This window comes from Sapajus apella, unplaced genomic scaffold, assembly GCF_009761245.1.
Source record: "Sapajus apella isolate SASKATOON/1434 unplaced genomic scaffold, GSC_monkey_1.0 scaffold1, whole genome shotgun sequence".
NCBI classification, from domain to species: Eukaryota; Metazoa; Chordata; class Mammalia; order Primates; family Cebidae; genus Sapajus; species Sapajus apella.
Window position 1 is genome coordinate 29,313,013 of NW_022436941.1, and position 18,771 is coordinate 29,331,783.

At 37.7% G+C, this 18,771-nt stretch overlaps 1 protein-coding gene and 1 long non-coding RNA gene across 2 annotated transcripts in view; both read right to left on the reverse strand.

The window, feature by feature from the left end:
* CAMK4 (calcium/calmodulin dependent protein kinase IV) overlaps nt 1-18,771 on the reverse strand; it is a 265,094-nt gene that overhangs the window by 120,555 nt on the left and 125,768 nt on the right. The gene's annotated exons all lie outside the window — the stretch shown is intronic.
* On the reverse strand, nt 6,358-12,583 carry LOC116549242. The gene is made up of 3 exons (XR_004267766.1): nt 12,387-12,583; nt 6,628-6,634; nt 6,358-6,368 (listed from the first exon to the last, which is right to left on the reverse strand). It is a non-coding gene; the product is annotated as an uncharacterized LOC116549242 (long non-coding RNA).

Consider the following 18,771-nt stretch of genomic DNA (forward strand, 5'->3'; position numbering starts at 1 on the left):
CACTAAATATTTTATATTTTGAAAAGTATAGATATTTTCCTTTGTTATGTAAAAATATAATGGGTTTATAGTAATTCAAAATTTAATTAGTAAATTTTAAAAATTATTTTTAATCTCTCATACAGCAAATATGCATAGCTATTTTTAATTCTCAATAATTTTGTATCAGCTTGGCATGGTGGCTCACACCTGTAATCGCAGTACTTTGGGAGGCCAAGGTGGTTGGATCACTTGGAGCTAAGAGTTTGAGACCAGCCTGGCCAACAGGGTGAAACCCTGTCTCTATTAATAATATAAAATTAGCAGGTCATGGCAGCACATGCCTGCAATCCCAGCTACTCAGGAGGCTGAGGCAGAAGGATCACTTCAACCTGGGAGGTGGAGGTTGCAGTGAGCTGAGATTGTGCCACTGCACTCCAGCCTGAGTAAAAGAATAAGAACCTGTCTCAATAATAATAATAATTTTGTGAGTAGAAAAGGCTCCTAAAGCCAAAAACTTTGAGAGCAACTACTCCAAAAAATTTAACATTATACATTTGAAAATAGCATAAAAAGGTGGAAAAAAATTTCAGTAAAAATAATTTAAATGAAAAAAACGTCAATTCAGCCACATTATTGCTCCTCTGAATGCTGGAGCCCAGGGTGAAAAATGCGTAGGGAATAGTTTGGTGGAGGCTGGGAAGGGCGAAGCAAATAAGAGTCTCCAAAGAAGGAACCTGGAGAAAAGTAAGGCTAAATATCATCAATCCAAAGAAAGTACACTAAGCAACAAAACCTGGATTACAAGTCAAAGTAATGATTACCAAGGAAGCCAGCAGAGGGCAAAATTCAACAAAATGGAAATGGACAGCTATATGGCAAAGAAGCCAAGGATAGCAATATTGAAGCCAGGAAATCATTCCAAGAAAGGTTAAGCTGAGGGTCATCTGTTTGTTGCTTTTTGGAAAGAAGTATGAGAGCTTCTTAAATAGCCATACTCTCAGGAGGAGCTCTCTTTACAAGTATGTCTTGGAGGTCACACAAATGTGGGTCTTGATACTACCTCCTCTCAACCTTTCCAATATTATTCTCATTCCAGAAGTTACTGTTTTCCTTGCACTTTTAAATTCCCTTTCCAAATTCCTGGGGAGCTCTCACATTACCACTCAGAATAAATAACATTTTTCTAGAAAATAACTGTCAAGCAAACCACAAAATTCAATGGGCAGCTATCTGAACAGTCATTATTGCCACTTGAAATTAACTTCCAAGTGTGACCATAATTAGCATCTTGAGAAGCATCAACAGATGGCTTTGAGAAACCAACATGACAACAACACTGAAACCCATAAGACATACCTTTAGTGTCTATAAAATACCTTGAAGAATAGTTTTTCCTTACTAACAATTTATGATTATAAAAATGTATTTTACTAAAATCTTAACTTAGGACATGTATTTTAGCCCAAGTTCCCTTGAAAAAAAACATATGAGGCATGGATCAACACTGGTGCTTTATTTGGCAAACCCAGCACAATGAGAGTGAGGAAAAAGGGAAATGTAGAAAGGTCGGAAACAGTGCAGTCAGCACCAAACATCCTAATGAACTATAAAGACATACAGCAGGTCATATGGGCAGCTGCATCCAATAGGCACATAGTACTTTTCCAGAGATGTTGTACCAGGCTACTATGCCTTGAAGAAGTCCATGGGAAGGAGGAAGAAGTGGGATTTTACCTACCCAGGACCTTCCTTTGTTTCCCATTGCTAAAATTTGGCCCATGGGTTAACTTTTCCATATTTCTGGGAGGTAAATGGCGTGTCATTGGTAGTCACTTGCGATGGTATATTCCTCTACAAGAGATGTCATATCTCATTCAAACCCAAAGTAGCTATAAAAGCCAGAAATTTCAGGCATGTGCTTGGCTGGCTTACGTGAATGAAATGGCTAAAGGGCATTCATTTTCCCTGGCTTTGGTAGCAAGTAGATGGAAAAAATATGAGGCGGCCCATCAGAGTTTTGTCCAATCACAGTATATGCTAGAGTTTTTATCTGTTACTAGGTGCTATGATTTGACTGCATCCACCAAAAGTTCATGTGTTGGAAACTTAATTGACATTGTATTAGTATTAAGAGGTAGAGAGCCTTTAGGAGATTATTAAATCATGAGGTATTTGCCCTCATGAGTGATTTGATGCCATTATCCTGGGGGTGAGCTACTGTGATGGGAGTGGTCTCCTAATGAAAGGACACGTTCAGTTCTGTTTCTCTCTGTGACACGCGCTTGCTTCAGTATCCTGCCCATCTGCCATGGGATGACCCACCTTCCAGAACTATGAGTCAAATACATTTCTGTTTATTATCTAGTCTATGGTATTCTGTTCTTAGCAACAGAAAATGGACTAAGACACCAGGTAAACTAAAATGACAGCACTGGACTCATAGTCTTGCTTCTCTAATTTATGGTACGTTATTGCTCATCAGAAAGAACCTTGTCCCCACTTAAATTATTTGTCATTGCTCTTGTTACTAATATGAAGTGAATAGTCATCAAATGGCTTGGCCACATGGGGTTTTTCTGTAATGCCTTGTCCTAGCTCGTCTACTTAAACTGCCTTAAGAATTCTAATGGCTTCTGATATAGTTTTTGAAGATTATACACAGAAAAAAATTAAAATTTAAAAACTTATTCAGATTTTTATAGTTTCAAGACTCCATGACACTCAAGATTTCTTAAAACTGAAAGAAATCCCAATTTTCCTGTCTGTCCACATGGCAAGAGAAAAATAGGCAGAGAAGAGGTATAATTCTAGAGTAACACCAGAGAAAAAGTCTCTATCACTGGAATGAGATTGACCAAATACAGATCCTTCGTTAAGATATGCAGCAAATACACTCTTGTGCTGGGACTAAGATGGTTGATGAGGAAAAGAGAAACAATTAAAAATATTGTGAAGACGAAAGCAATGATACTGTAAACAAAAAGAAAGGAAAATCAGTTTCTGCTTTGTGGAAATTATGAATGGAGTGACGGAGTGAATAAACTGGAGAACAGAAGAGAAAATAACACCAGATTTCTGTTAGATTTGAACCACTTAGCTATCTTAGATGTGGCCTATATCCAGACTCTGGAAGTTCAAATACTCTTGGAAAACTGGGGTGACCTGTGCGACTAGAGGCTGCTGCTCTTTTTGTTCTAATCATTCAGGCAAGTAAAGCAGCATTTCCACATAAAATGCTCAGCCTTATCTTATTTTCCTTGTAGAGATTAAGACTATAAATCTTGTTATGTCTCTGTATTCTGTCTTTGGCTTCTTTGGCTTATTTTTGGTATGAACGATGTCCAGACATATGATGCAAAGTATACAACTGGGCTCATCAAATCCTTTATGGAAACAGAATATAAGTCATGGATAAATAAATAAGCAACCAAATGTCTTTATGCTTTCCCAATGATTCCCTATGCATAACTTCTGCTTAATTTAGCATCCTATTTTGTGACATTCAACAAGTACACGTTGGCACTAACATGCTTGGTGAAAAATCTTGACAACTGGAGTTTTGCTAAATTCAAGAATGACAATTTTAGACTACAAGAATTTGAAAGCTAAGAACTTCTGTTTGAACACCCAAAAATCAAATGTGGGACACAAATATGGAGGTTTTCCTACATGAGGCTGGTACCTCCAATAAATACAGAATTTTAATCAACTCTCATTAGCATTATCCTCTTGTTCTACCAGAAACCTGGCATCTTATGACTATCTCACATTTGTCAGTGTTCTCAAGGAGTGACTTGTTTTTGGTCCAGTGGGGAATGTACTCCAGGGCCTGGAAGTTGGATAGATACCCTTCTTCCTCATTGCTATGCCCAAATCATTTCTCCTCCCTTCTTCCTCCAAAATCCCAGCTCCATGGAAATGTCTTCCATCAGTAAATACATCCTGCAACTCCTCCTCACTGTAGTCATCTTCCCATCTCCCTTTAACTAACACACTCTATACTGAACATTTTAGCATGTATGTCTCTATCTCAACCATTATTCCCATAATCATTCTTAATAACTTCAACTTTCACGTGGATGGTTCATTCAACATTCTTGTCTCTCAGGTCTTTTACCACTGCCTCAATTCTTCCTTAGCCACTTATTTCCATGATAACATTTCAGGCTATAGGGTTACCATCAGATGAACCACATCACAAATCTTGATTTCAAACATTGCACTTTCTGATCTCTACTACCTATCTTTACAGCTCCTACTTGGCTTAGATTCTATGGCCCTTTAGTGTAAGCCCTGTTCTGCTTATATATGTCTCCAACTTCTTTGCTCTTCTCTCCCTCAGTTGCACTTGCCAGGAAAACTTTTAATCGGTTTAAACGCTACTCTTCCCTTATTGAGTCCATGTCTATGCCTGAACTGAAGTGAATGAAAGAAAACACACAGCTATGGTGGCTGGTCCTATTTTTAATTTGTGACCCCAACTCTTAAGGGTCCTCAGCTTTCTCACTCTGAAATAGAACATGTTACACTTTCCCTCCTCCAACTTCTAATAGTCCTTCTTCCCTTTATTCTCATCTCACGACTTTGCTTTTAATTCACTGAGAAGTTATTTAAAAATCCAAAGAATATCTTCTCATTAACCAATCTATTGATTTGTATGCATCTGTATTCAATTAATTTTATCCATTTATTTTACAAATAGTTTTGGGCACCCACTATGTAGAGATGCTATTCTGGGCATAATACAGGAGTAAACAATAGATACACTTCCTGCCCTCAGAAGTTTATGTTTTAATAAAGACAGAAAATGAATAATATATAAAAACCCCATAGTTGGTAAGCACAATGCAGTAAAACAAAAGAAAACAAACGGAGGTAAGGAAGGTGGAGTGATGAAGGGTGCTATCTGAGATAGATGGTTAGAGAAGGTCTTTCTGATAGCATAACATAGGAAATGTCCATTTGGATCTGTGGGAGGAAGGTTTCAGACAGAAAAATAGCAAATGCAGAGGCCCTTAGTTATGAGTGGGGCTTGGAGCAACTGAGAGTGAGGAGACCAGTTTAGGCAGAGAAAAGTGGCAGAGAAGGAAAGCAGAAGATGATGACAGAGGCTCTTCACAGTCAGAAGCTGGGTCATGAAAAGCCATGTTGCCCAGGGTAAGAACTTTACAGTTTAGTGTAAAAGAGGTTAGATACAATTGCAGGATTCTGAGAGAGGCAAGATATGATCTTAGTTAAATTTTAAAAGGATTCTCTGACTCTTGTAGGGGTAAGAAAAATGGGACTCATTATTAGTAAAAGCAGAAACATCTAAGAAGTGGCTATGACAGTTATCCAGGTAAGAGATGATGGTTTGGGCCCAGGTGATAGTAGTGTTCAAGGGAGTGGGAAATGGATAGATACTTTCTAAAGAAGAGTCGTTAGTATTTGAAGATGCACTGGCTATGGGATATAAGGGAAAGAGAAGTACAAAGGATGACTGCAAGTTTTTTGATCTGAGAAACAGGAAGACTAAAATTACCACTTGCTGAGATGGGGAGATAGGAGAGAAGCAGCTTCAGAAAAATGCTAATAATTCCTTGGCCCTGTCCATTGTGCTGAACTCCCCTACCATTCTTCCTCTTCTTTCACACTGGCTCACTGATCATCTTTGAGGAAGCCAGGATAGTCTCCACCACTTTGCACTTTGCACTTGATAGTACTCGGTCTCAAATGCTCTTTTCCCAGCTTTTTCCATTTGAGTTTGGGATCAATGAAGAATAGAATGAAAGGGACCACTGCATAGAGCAGGTGACGGTTTAGAGGTGTGGGCAGCAACAAGCATTGGACATGGTGGGATGGAATGAGAAGGAGACTGATATTGCAAGGAAAGCCAATACTCTGTATTACATTTAACACTGACTAGCATGAAGCCAACCTTCTTCTGATCAGTATGGGAAGACAGACTCTGACCAGATAAGCTTGTCTTTGAACACTGTAAAACCCAGTATTTTTTATAGCTCTGTTATTAGCCACCTCCTGCAGACGCTAAGACCTCGGGAGGAACAAAAGGAGAAAAGAAGGGCTTTCCACTAGAGGAGGAAACCCAGGATTTAAACAGAGTTTAGGCAAAACAAGAGTGCCTCTGAGAAGCTTAACCCAGGAAGACACTTCTATTTTAGACCTTGAAGTTTTTGCAAGACAGGTAGATTTAGAACAGAGCAGTATCTCCAAAGGGAGTTACCTCTTCTCCTTCATTCTTAGATTCTAAATACAAACCTATGTGCTTGCAGATACCAGAAATTCCTTTCACAAAAAACAGTCTTTTATTTTGCAATGAATGAAATTGGCTCAAAATATTCCTGGGAGATGTAACAAGCTGAACAAAGTTAATACAAAAAATCTGGCTGATGCTGGACTCTCACCAGAAAGAGGCTGGTCTTAGCGGAAGCAGGGAGAAGAGGGAAGGAACCTGATAGATAAAGCAGAAGAAGGATCTTTATGTCTTTACCCAACAATTTTTTCTCTTGCTTCTTTTGCCTGTATCTCCCTGGGATCTAGAACACAGGAGCATGACCCTGATTTAACACCTCTCATCTTTTAAAAGGTCTATCTGTCCCTTACCACCCCCTCCTGCTTTCAAAGCATATCTCTGCTTCCCTTCACAGAAAACCTCTCTAGTGATGCCTCTGCACTCGTTCTTCACTTCACCTGGGAGCAGAGGAAATAAGATTGATTTTTTCATGTACCATTCTGGTCTGACTTCTTTCCTACGTTTAAAGGCAACAGTAATATCATATCATTGCCTAACTTGTCTCACTGCTTTGATCCTTATTCTTTATATTCATTCCCTCTGCACACAGCACACAGCAGAGGGAATATAAAGAATATTTATATTTATATTATATTTATATTTACCAGCATCCAGAACGATGTCTTTAAAATGTAAATCAGATCATGTCACTCAGTTTAAATGCCTTCGTTGGAGTCCCATTGGGCTTACAAAAGCATAAACTCTTTGCCATAGACCTTAAAACTCAGGATGGCTTGGCCTCATCCTTTTGGTCTGATGTCACTGTCCTTTGTATGAAGGCCACTCAACTTCTAGACCAAGCTTCAAGGCGTCTGCACTTGCTACTCCCTCTTTCACCAGGCCTTTTTCACTCAGTTCACTGAGAGTCACCGAGAGGCCTTTCCTGGCCACTCCATCAAAAGTAGTTACAGACCCACACACATACAACTTACACACACACACCACGAGTCATACTGTTTAGACTGTATAACAGTTACAAAAAGCTATGTTATCATTTAATTACTAATTCATTGTTTGTTTCTTCCAACAGAGCATGAGTTTTGTGACAGAAAGGATCTTGTCTGTTTTCTGCATATGCTATCTTTGGTGTTATTTACTAATATCTGGCATTTAATAATTTTTTAAGTGAATGAATGAGGTATGGAGGCTGGTGATTGAATACAGAAGGCTGGCAACTCAAAGAAAAAAACCTGGTTTAACATTAAGCTTCGGTTAGATGAGATTAGAATTGATTAGTTAGTTCTCATCCTACCACATAAGTCTACATAATATTTTTTCATGTTATTGACACTAATGGAGAGGAAAATGTCTGTTTCATAGCCAGAGCTAAGTATCCAGATCCTCTAGAGCCTCTAGATTCTCTCCCAAGGTAATTGAAGAACACTTGGAAAAATGTAAATTATTAAAGCACAGATGTAGTTGCTGACCTTCTAAATCCACTGCAGCAGGTACTGATACTCCTGCTGGCTCCTCTCCCCCATCACAGGCTATAAAGGCTTTCATAGCTTCCAGAAGGAAGTCCTGTACTTTTCCTTCCAACAGCACACCTTAGCTTTAATTTGAGTGATCCATCATTTATATCAAACCCAACCACAGAGTGATTATAAGAGAAGGAAATGAGGGAGATTAGAAATGATAATGGTGAGAAATGGAAATGTACTATCCATTACCAAAGAAGCAACTATGATATCCTTGGTAAGCAGAAGAGAATTCTACGGATGCAGCTGTGGATTTTTTCACTTGGCTCTGTGCCCTCCATGGGTACAGAGCCTGGCTGGGTCTTTACTCATCATATTTCCCAAGAAGGAGCCAGCATCAGCATGGTCTTACAGAAAAGAAACTGATATAACAAAGAGATAATTAATGTTAAGGCTCCCAAATTCTCTTTTAAGATTCATGTTTTCAGCTAGGTGCAGTGGCTCATGCCTATAATTCTAGCACTTAGGAGGCTGAGGCAGGCAGATCAGTTGAGGTCAGGAGTTTGAGACCAGCCTAGCCAACGTGGTGAAAACCTGCCTCTACTAAAAATACGAAAATCAGTGGGGTGTGGTGGCACGTGCCTGTAATCCCAGTTACTGGGGAGGCTGAGGCAGGAAAATCACTTGATCCTGGGAGGTAGAGGGTGCAGTGAGCTAAGATCACGTGATCGCACCATTGCACTCCAGCCTGGGCAACAGAGCAAGACTCCACCTCAAAAAAAAAAAATCATTTTGTCAGAGCTTGAAGAGAATCAACATATATTAAATACTTTTATAAAAGTATCATAGTCACATTTAAAAATATAAAAAAATAAAAGAGTGAAGAATAAAGCCACTATTATAACACAACTAATAAATGTATAATATACATACAAAATATATGTATAAAAGAAATATACATACATATCTGAAAAAATAAACAAAAATGCTCATATACATACATATCTGAAAAAAATTCATTTTTAGAATTTTTTTCAGATATGTATGTATATTTCTTTTTACATTTTCAAATATAAAAATATTTGAAAGTTTGTTACCTTTTTCACTAAAAATATCATTAACATTTTATGAATATCTATTATCCATAAACAGAATGTAAAACACCTTCCTAAAGGCCCGGTGTCATCAGTGCCTAGCCATAAAATTAGACATGAATGATTTCTTAAAACTTATCACTAATGTATTCCATAATCAGTATCCTTGTCAGTACATTTTTTAAATAATTCAGTTTGAATCCTAGCTTGACCATTTAGAGTCCTTTAACAAGTCCCTTAATCTGTATGAGGATTGCTTCAATTTCATCATGTGTAAAATGGGGATAATAATTGTTATTCTGGAATATTATTGCTTTAAAGATTGAAAAAGAAAATGTGTGAAATAGTCCCTGTGAAATGTTCATTAAATGTCAGTGCCTTCCCTAGAATGACTTTTAAAATCAAAGTGATCATTTCTAGTCTCCTGTTTCCAATTTTCTAATTCTTGACAAAGAAGGTACCACAATTGCAGTATACTAAGTTTAGAAACATAGGGATTTATGAAAGCGCTCCACCCTTACTAAAAGAAAGTGTCCACTAACATGAAACACAATTTTATTTTTATTGTTATTTTAAAAAAATTTCTGAAAGTGGATGACAACTTCATCAGAATCCTAAACTATATCCTACTGTAATCTTCCTGCCTGATGTGAATCAAAAAGACAACTAATACCTATTTGCATTTAAATAAATACCTTCCCTCACCTTTTCTGAAGACTAAGATAAGAGCTGCACTGTCCTGTTTAGACTTTAGGGAGGTTTTAAGACCATTTCATATGTTTACTAATTACTGTTGACCACCAGGATCACATCTAAGTTGATTATAAACTTGGATATCAGCCATGTCCTGTATATATTCAAGTCTAACAAAGGTGTAATATACTCCATCCTTTCTTCTTAGTGCCTTTTAGAAATTTTTATATGGTCAAGACAGTAATTTTAGTAATTTTTATGACCATTTTATATAACCAAGATTTTTAAATTATCAAGAAGGCATGAAAAAAGTGAAATTTAGGTTTTCATTTTATATTCTTTCAGTCAAACAACAATGATTTATGTACACAATTCCCAAACCATCTGAAGTAAGAGGCACAGTATTGTATACACTCGGAGGCCTGAGATATTCCTTTGGTCTTTTTCTTGATCCTTAAAACTAAGTGATTTTCTATTAGTTATAAAGCCAAGTAATTAATTATATTCAAAAAGCTTATGACTTTGTAAACTGTTAAATAGTAAAAATAAAAATAATACTCCTGAAAGTATTAACATTTTAAGCTTCATCAATTACATCTTAGGGTTTGATGAAAAAAATAAATAAATAAAAACCCGGATGCTCTTAGAAGAAAGCTTAGCTCACTGCCTGTTCTTTCGAGGACAATTCAGACCTTTTTCAAAGATCCTAGCTAATATTGCTCATGAATGCTAAAACCTGGTAGGAAAAAAAAAAAAACAATGGGCTATATAAAGAGGGGCTTTAATGTGATTCTTTTAGAGTTATGACCAGAAAAGTAGAGAAGAAATTAATGTTGAGTCAGTCTGCTGAGAATGATGGTTTCCAGGCTCATCCATGTCCCTACAAAGGACACGACACAAGAGCAGAAAATCAAACACCGCATGTTCTCACTCATAGGTGGGTGTTGAACAATGAGAATACATGGACACAGCGGGGAGCACTACACACTGGGGTCTGTTGGGGAGAAATAGGGGAGGGATGGGGGGTGGGGAGGTGGGGAGAGAGAGCATGGGGAGAAATGCCAGATATAGGTGAAGGGGAGGAAGGTAGCAAATCACACTGCCATGTGTGTACCTATACAACAATCTTACATGTTCTTCACATGTACCCCAAAACCTAAAATGCAATAAAAAATAGAAATTAATGTTGAACCAAAAAATAATATAATCATACTCTGGCTCTGGAATGGGAAAGACAGAGATTCTAGAGACCTTAATGATTTGAGGCTTGAGAAAAAAATTTCCATTGTCAGTATTGCCCAATAGCAATACATTCTTTCTAGATGTAGAAGTCTGTATTTTCTGAGATAGCATTTTAACATGAATGGAACCCAGAGCCTCACTTGTCACTGAAAGACCAGATATACAAGTGTGTCAGCTCATCCTTCCCAGCATCTTTCTCCATCCAGTGATGTACACATCCTCAAAGCACTCCCATCAGCATGTCTGTAAGTCTCTTCTGAGTAACACTGCCCACAGGTTAAAAACTTCATGTAAGAGTTAACTGGGTAGTACGCACACATTCCATGTTTGTGCCCTATTATTTCTCCATCTCTGATATTTTCCAAGACTGTCGGACTTCAAAGTTATGGTGGGGCCTGTGATCCCTGGACTGGTTTGGTCTCTGAATGTCTGTTCAGTATTTATTGGCCTCTCCTGTACAGCCAGTGAGCACATGACCTGTCTCCAGTCATCTGAAGCTGTAGGTTCCCTCGCCTAGTCAAGTCTCTACTGCAGACAGCATCTGGCAGTAGCCCTGGTACATGGCCTGTTCATGCTCACCACACTCCCCCAGATTATATAAGCCAGAGACCAAGGGGAAAGAACAGGGTAAGGGAAACATTGCTCTGAGAGAGAGCAAAATTCAATCTTCACCCTAAAGAAATACTTTTAAACTAAAATAGACTCTTAATCTGGAAGAAACTAAGATATCTTTGACTGGAAATTTTTAGTATGTTTTCCTTCCAGGTATCCAGTGATAGCAAGATTCAGGTGCAGAAAAAATACTGTTGTTGAAAACAGAGGATACTTACACACTTTTTTTTTGAGGATGTAAGTGTGGTGGGTAAATTTTGATTTGACACTCACCCACATTCCCCTTTCATAAAAATACATCAAAATGTAAAAGATGAGAATGATAATCTTGGATCTGCTTTATCAACAAAAGGTATTATATACAGTTGATAGCACTTTATTATGTACATCACTCCTTGAAACTGATCAGGATACTCAGTATGTCCTGGTGTCATGATGGTAAAAACAGTTCTAGAATGTTCTGATTCTAAAATCTCAAAGAAAAATGCTGGCAGTGAAGACTGAAACTGGAGTCCTTCCTTACACCATATACAAAAATAAACTCAAAATGGATTAAAGTCTTAAATGTAAAACCCAAAACTATAAAAACTCTGGAAGGCAACCTAGGCAATACCATTCTGGACATAGGAACTGGCAACGATTGCATGATGAAGATGCCAAAAGCAACTGCAATGAAGCAAAAAATTGACAAATGGATCTAATTAAACTAAAGAGCAGAAGCTCTTTGCTATGCAGAAGCACAGCAAAAGAAACTCTCAAGAGAGTAAATAGGCAACCTACAGAATGGAATATTTACAAAGTATGCATCTGACAAAGGTCTAATATCTAGAACTTGTAAGAAACTTAATCAAATTTATAAGAAAATAACAACCCCATTAAAAAGTGGGCAAAGGACACGAACAGACACTTTTCAAAAGAAGACATACATGTGGTCAAAAAGCATATGAATAAAAGTTTAACATCACTGATCATCAGAGAAATGCAAATCAAACCACAATCAAATACCATCTCACACCAGTCATGATGGCTATTATTAAAGAGTCAAAAAGTCACAGATGCTGGTGAGCTTGTGGAGAAAAGGGAACACTCAGACACCGTTGGTGGGCGTGTAAATTGGTTTAATCATTGTAGAAAGCAATTCTTCAAAAATCTGAAAACAGAACTACCATTTGACCCGGCAATACCATTACTAGGTATATGTCCAAAGGAATTTAAATCGTTCTTTCATAAAGACACATGTACATATATGTTCACTGCAGCACTGTTTACACTAGCCAAGAAATAAAATCAACCTAAATGCCCATCAGTGGTAAACTAGATAAAGAAAATCTGGTACATATACACACAGAATACTATGTAGCCATAAAAAAGAATGAGATCATGTGCTTTGCAGGAACATGAATGGAGCTGGAGGCCATGATCCTCAGGCCATTATCCAAACTAACTCAGGAACAGAAAACCAAATACTGCATGTTCTCACTTAAAAGTGGGAGCTAAATGATGAGAACATATTGACACAAAGATGAGAACAACAGAAACTGGGGCCTACCTGAGGGTGAAGAGTGGTGGGGAGGGAGAGGAGCAGAAAAAATAACTACTGGGTACTAGGCTTAGTACCTGGGTGATGAAATAATCTGTACAAAAAAAAAAAAAAAAAAAACCCATGATGTGAGTTTACCTACATAACAAACCTGCATATGTATCCCATGAACCTAAAATAAAAGTTAAAAAAATCAAAGAAAAATCCTGTCAATGACAGATTGATAGGTTGCGTGGGGGAAAACCAACCATCCAATATGTTCTTTTAGATATAACTATCCGTCTGATGTTCTTCAGCTTTGCGGTAGAGATAAGTATAGGTAACTTTAACTGAATTTATCCGGTGACAGATTCCTGCAGTAGCAAGAAAATTGGAACCTGACATATATAGCCATACCTGTGCACACACTGCATCCCATCTACCACTAAGACAAAGAGTTAAGAGTCACATCAAGCCATGGGGGTGTCTTTATATCTCACAATTCCCCGTTGTTTTCTTTCATTTGCCAGTGGAAATGGTGTGTGAGACTCATTAAACTCAGGTTTTAACAGAATTTGGCAAAAATAACATGTTTCTTGCATTCTCTGCACACAGGAAATACTATCTGTCCATGCTTCACAGTGTAACTTAGAAGCTGTTCTCAGCTTCTCTGTGACTCTGTCAATAAAGGCTTAATCATCCTTTATTGGGTAAGTAAAGAGAAACTTTTCGTTTTAGTCCCAAATCTGGACCAAAATCATTCCTGAATTATTTTTTTTCCTTTGTTTCTATCAGGGCCTTCATGGCATGTATAAAAAATGCCCAGATTTGGAATTCAAAAGTCCTGAGTTTTAGAATACATTCTATTGTGTATTTTGGAGATGCCACTTCTCTAAAACTCCCATAAGAAAAACACTTCCCTGGGGAGCTTTGTGTTAACATTGGAAAGTGGCTACTGCATTACATAGTGTTTAATAATTAAATGTGGGTTCCATTCTTATATAGCATTATGCTGCTTTAGTGTTAAAAACTACTGATGTGACAAGCGCTTAATTTTTAAAAAGGTTGAAAACGAATTCAGTACTGAAAACTATATGGATCTCTTTCAATTAGCATCCTCTGTACATAGTCATTTCCCCTCTACTAGAAAATTAATGGTTTTGAAGTTCCATGACTTGATCTTTTTTTAGCCTTCTTTTTCTCCTCTCCTTACATTGACTGGATGGATGGAACTCTGGCCACCATTCAACTTTTTGTACCATAAAAAAATACAAAGTAAAATTTATTAACATATTTTCCCTGCTAACACTAAGATTATAGCTTTCCATTTCTCACTAAGGTATTCCTAAGTTTGCCTTGTGTCCTTCTGGCTCTCTCAGCTCTCCTGGTTGTGGTCCATTGGACAGCACTCTCCAGCTCTGATCTCCTGACCCTGAGCTTCTCTCAACTTTCCTAGTACCCCAGCCCCACCCCTTTGATTACAAGGCATTTCCAACTGAGTTTTCTGAGAAGTTACTAGGCTCCTGCTTCTACTAGGCTGAAGTAACATAAGCTCTTCTTCTGAGGTTTCCTCTGTTTTTGGTTGGTTATACATCTTCTTTTTCTGCTCCACAGACCCCATTTAAAGAGTGAAAATCACTTTAGTTCCAATTGATGAATGTTTATAAAAGTACTAATGTGTTAAATGTCATAATTTGGGAAGATGGCATACCAGCAAAGTAAATTCATCTTTTGTGTAACAGCACCCAGGCCTGTTAGTGCTCTAGCTCATGGTCTGTCTCTCTCTCTCTCTCTCTCTCTCTCTCTCTCTCTCTCTCTCTCTCGGTCTCTCTCTCTGTCTCTCATCAGCTTGCTTCTGAATTGTGGTGCTTGTTTCTAAAAGGCAGCAAAAAACCTATACAAGATTGATATAATGAAAAGATGAAGAAGAATGCAGAATTGTAATAATTCCAGCAATGTTTATATCAATAAAGAAAATGCATCAAATCATAGCAATGAACACTCTGGAAGAATATGCCGACTTTCAAGAGTATTCTTGAATGGTAAAAAATACAAAGCAGGCCAAGATTTTTACATTCCAACTGCCACCTTTGCTCTCTCATAGATATATTCTCATCACAAACTGAATAGAAATATCCCTGTTCCTATTCCAGGAGACCTGATTTGATAGTCCCTATGAAAATCAATAGGTTCCAACTGACAGAATGCTTGAAGAAGTTTCACTTCACTTGACATGGCTTGTTATCTGGAAGCTACTTTCCTTAATGTGTTCTGAGATCTCAATTGGGCCAAAAAGTCTATTTGAGCTGGTGATTTATTATTCTCTTCTCCATCACTGACCAAGGTGACCTTCCCTGTACTTCCACAACACATCAGCAAGAGGTTAAAAGTGGCCAATAGCACAGTATAATAGATGCATATCTTTAACCCAGACTGAACCATCCATCCCTCTTACGTACATTATAGCAATTAGAAAATGCATGGCTCATGGTCAGTTTTCCATATTCCCAAAGGATGGTAAAAAAAGACAGAGCAGGGAATCTACATTGTGCATCCTGATTCTGCCTGGTTGACTGCACAGTGGCAAAGTATAGAGGATCTCCCTAGAGAGGTTGGTGGTTCCTACTCACTCAGGTATAACAGGTTAGTTAAGCTTCCTCCTCTTGGCCCAAAGAAGTCTCATTTATTTTGCAATTTTTTTTAGATGGAGTCTCGCTCTGTTGCCCAGGCTGGAGTTCTCAGCTCCCTGCAACCTCTGTCTCCCAGGTTCAAATGATTCTCCTGTCTCAGCCTCCCAAGTACTTGTGTATTTTTCAGCTTTATTGTGGTGTAACTGACAAATAAAAATTATATTTAAAGTGTACAATGTGATATTCTGATGTACACATTACAAAATGATGGTCACAATCAAGCTAATTAACAAATCCATCACCTCACATAGTTAATCTTTTTTGTGGTGGGAATATTTAACATTTACTCCTAGAAAATTTCAAGTATAGGACACAGTGTTATTAACCATACTTCCCATGCTGTATGTTTGATTTGTAGAAATTGTTCATTTTACATAACCAAAAGTTTGTACCCTTTAACCTACATATCTTCATTTTTTCCCACACTCAACCCCTGATAATCATCCTTCTACTCTTTCTGAGTTCAACTTTTGAGATTACACATATAAGTGAGATCATGCAGTATTTGACTTTGTGTCTGGCATATTTCACTTAGCATAGTGTCCTCCAAGATCATTCATGTTGCTCCAATTGGCAGGATTATTTTCTTAAATGAGATGGTTTTCTTAATTTCTTTTTCGGATAGTTTGTTGCTAATGTACAGAAATACAACTTATTTTTGTACATCATTTATATATTCTGAAACTTTACTAAAACAATTTATCAGTTTTTATATAGTTTTTTTGTGGAGTCTTTAGGGTTTTCTGTAGATAAGATCATAGAATCTACAAATAGGGACAATTTTACTTCTCCCAAGAAGTCTCATTTAAATGCTGCTCAAAATATTTACAGGTATTTTTTTCCTAAGGTTATTTTTCCTCCTTTATTCTTTGACACATTTAGCTATTTTCCTTGGAGGATGATAATAACATCCATATAGTAAGGACTTCAAGCAGTCACATATTAATTTATGTACTTTTCACTTAGTGAGACAGAAAAAAATGTGAAATCAGACAAATCCATTTCCAAAATCTTGCTCTGTATTTACCATCTCGGTGGTTGTGGGCAGCTAGCCTCTCTGAGCCTCAGAAACAAAGACTGACTTTACAAAGACTATGTGAAGAAAGATGAGATTATTTATTTTTGCATACAACATATTTTTGTTGCAATAATGTGTGCAAAGTTCCTGGCACACAGTAATTGCTCAATATATTGTAGTTATTACCATTTCAGGTTCTCTATTTACGTACCTAGCTTTCTACAAACCATATACTCTGAGCATTACCTCCAACCACACCTACCCTTATCACTGAGAAACTGTTTCCTATCGCAGGTGATGCAAAATGAGGAATGGGGAACAATTTCAGGAAGTCTACGTCAATGTTACACTCCTATCCACAGAATGTGAGGGAATCCTTTTCCCAAATCCTGGCAAAGCTGGATATTAACGTTTATTCTTTGTTTAGTTAATAGTGATATGTTTTAACTGTGTTCCCCAAAGTTCACGTGTTAGAAACTTGATCCTCAATGCTGTGATGTTGAAAGGTGGGGCCTAAAGGGAAGTGATGGGACACCATTCTCCTGAATGGATTAATGTTCTTATTGCAAGAGTAGTTCCGTTATGAAAGCATGAGTTTGGTACCCTCTTTCTCTCTCTCTTCCCCTCTCTTTCCTCTTCTGCCATGAGATGACACAGGAAGAAGTCCCTCCCACATGCTGGCCCCTTGATTTTAAACTTCTTAGCCTCCTCCAGAACTGAGCCAGTGTTCATTATAAATTACCCAGTCTGCAATGTTATGTTAGAACAGCACAAACAAACTAAGGTAGGAGTAAAAAGTATTGTCTTATTAATTTAAGGTTATTTTTATTGTTAATGGCTATAAAATATTATCATTTTTATTTTTTCCAAATAGTATCTTTCCAAATATTTTGCCATTTGTGAATAGCACAAGTTGAACAAGGTACTGACCCTTAGTTTTCTCATGTGGACTCATTGAGAGTCCACCAGACTATACACATTCAATAAATAATACCTACTTTAATTTTTTATTAGGGCTTTGGGGCTTTTCTTCATTAATTTCTAAATACTTTTATATTATTAAGGCTATCAATGCTTGGCAAGTTGGTGATTGCTGTACACTAAGTATTTGTGTGCCCTCAAAATTCATGTTGAAGCCTAAACCCCAGTGTGACAGCATTTGGAGACGGGCCTCGGGGAGGTAATTAGATGATGAGGGTGGAGCCCTCATGATAGGATTAGCACCCTTATATGAGGCAAAAGAGAGTTTGCTTACTCTCTGCTCTTTTGAATTTGAACTCGTGATGAGAAGATTCTCTTCTGCAAACCAAGAAGAGTACCCTCAGCACACACCAAATCTGCTGCCACCTTGGCCTTGGACTTCTCAGTCTCCAGAACTGTGAAAAATAAATTTCTATTGTGTAAGCCACCAAATTTATGTTATTTGATCTCTTGGAGATGCGTCTATAACATAGCAATAGCACTTACCTCACAAAGTATGACATATTATTTGTATGAATACCATTTAAAAATCATAAAGTAATTTCAATTCTAAGTTGTGGCCAGTGCAGTGGCTCATGCCTGTAATCCCATCACTTTGGGAGGCTGGGGAAGGCAGATCACTTGAGGTCAGGAGTTTGAGACCAGCCTGGCCATTATGGTGAAACTCCATCTCTACTAAAAAAAATGCAAAGATTCGCCGGGCATGGTGGTATGCACCTTTAATCCCAGCTACTCTGGAGGCTGAGGCAAGAAAATTGCTTGAGCCCGGGAGGCGGAGGTTGCAGTGAGCCAAAATAATGCAATTGTACTCCAGTCTGAACAGCAAGAGTGAGAATCCATCCCTCCCCCCAAAAAATCCCGGTTCTTAGTTTCCTTATAAAGAGATATGCACACATGTGTACCTGTATATAAAAAGATGGGTGGATGTGGGAGCTAATGTCTGTCAACTGGTCAATTCTCATCACTTGGCCAATTAATATAGTACATCTCTATAAAAATGTGGTATATTCTTCCTAAATAAATCTTCTGGGGAAGTTGACATGACATGTAAAAGTTACAAAGAAAAAGAAGGCTAGAACAGGGAACAGAGCCCACCTTTAATGAATATCTAATACATGCCAGGCAATACAAATGCATATATGTGTGTGTGTGTGTGTGTGTGAGTTTGTGTGTGTGTGTATCTCACTTCAGGTAATTTCCAGTTTACCCAGTGGTATAAATTATGTTATC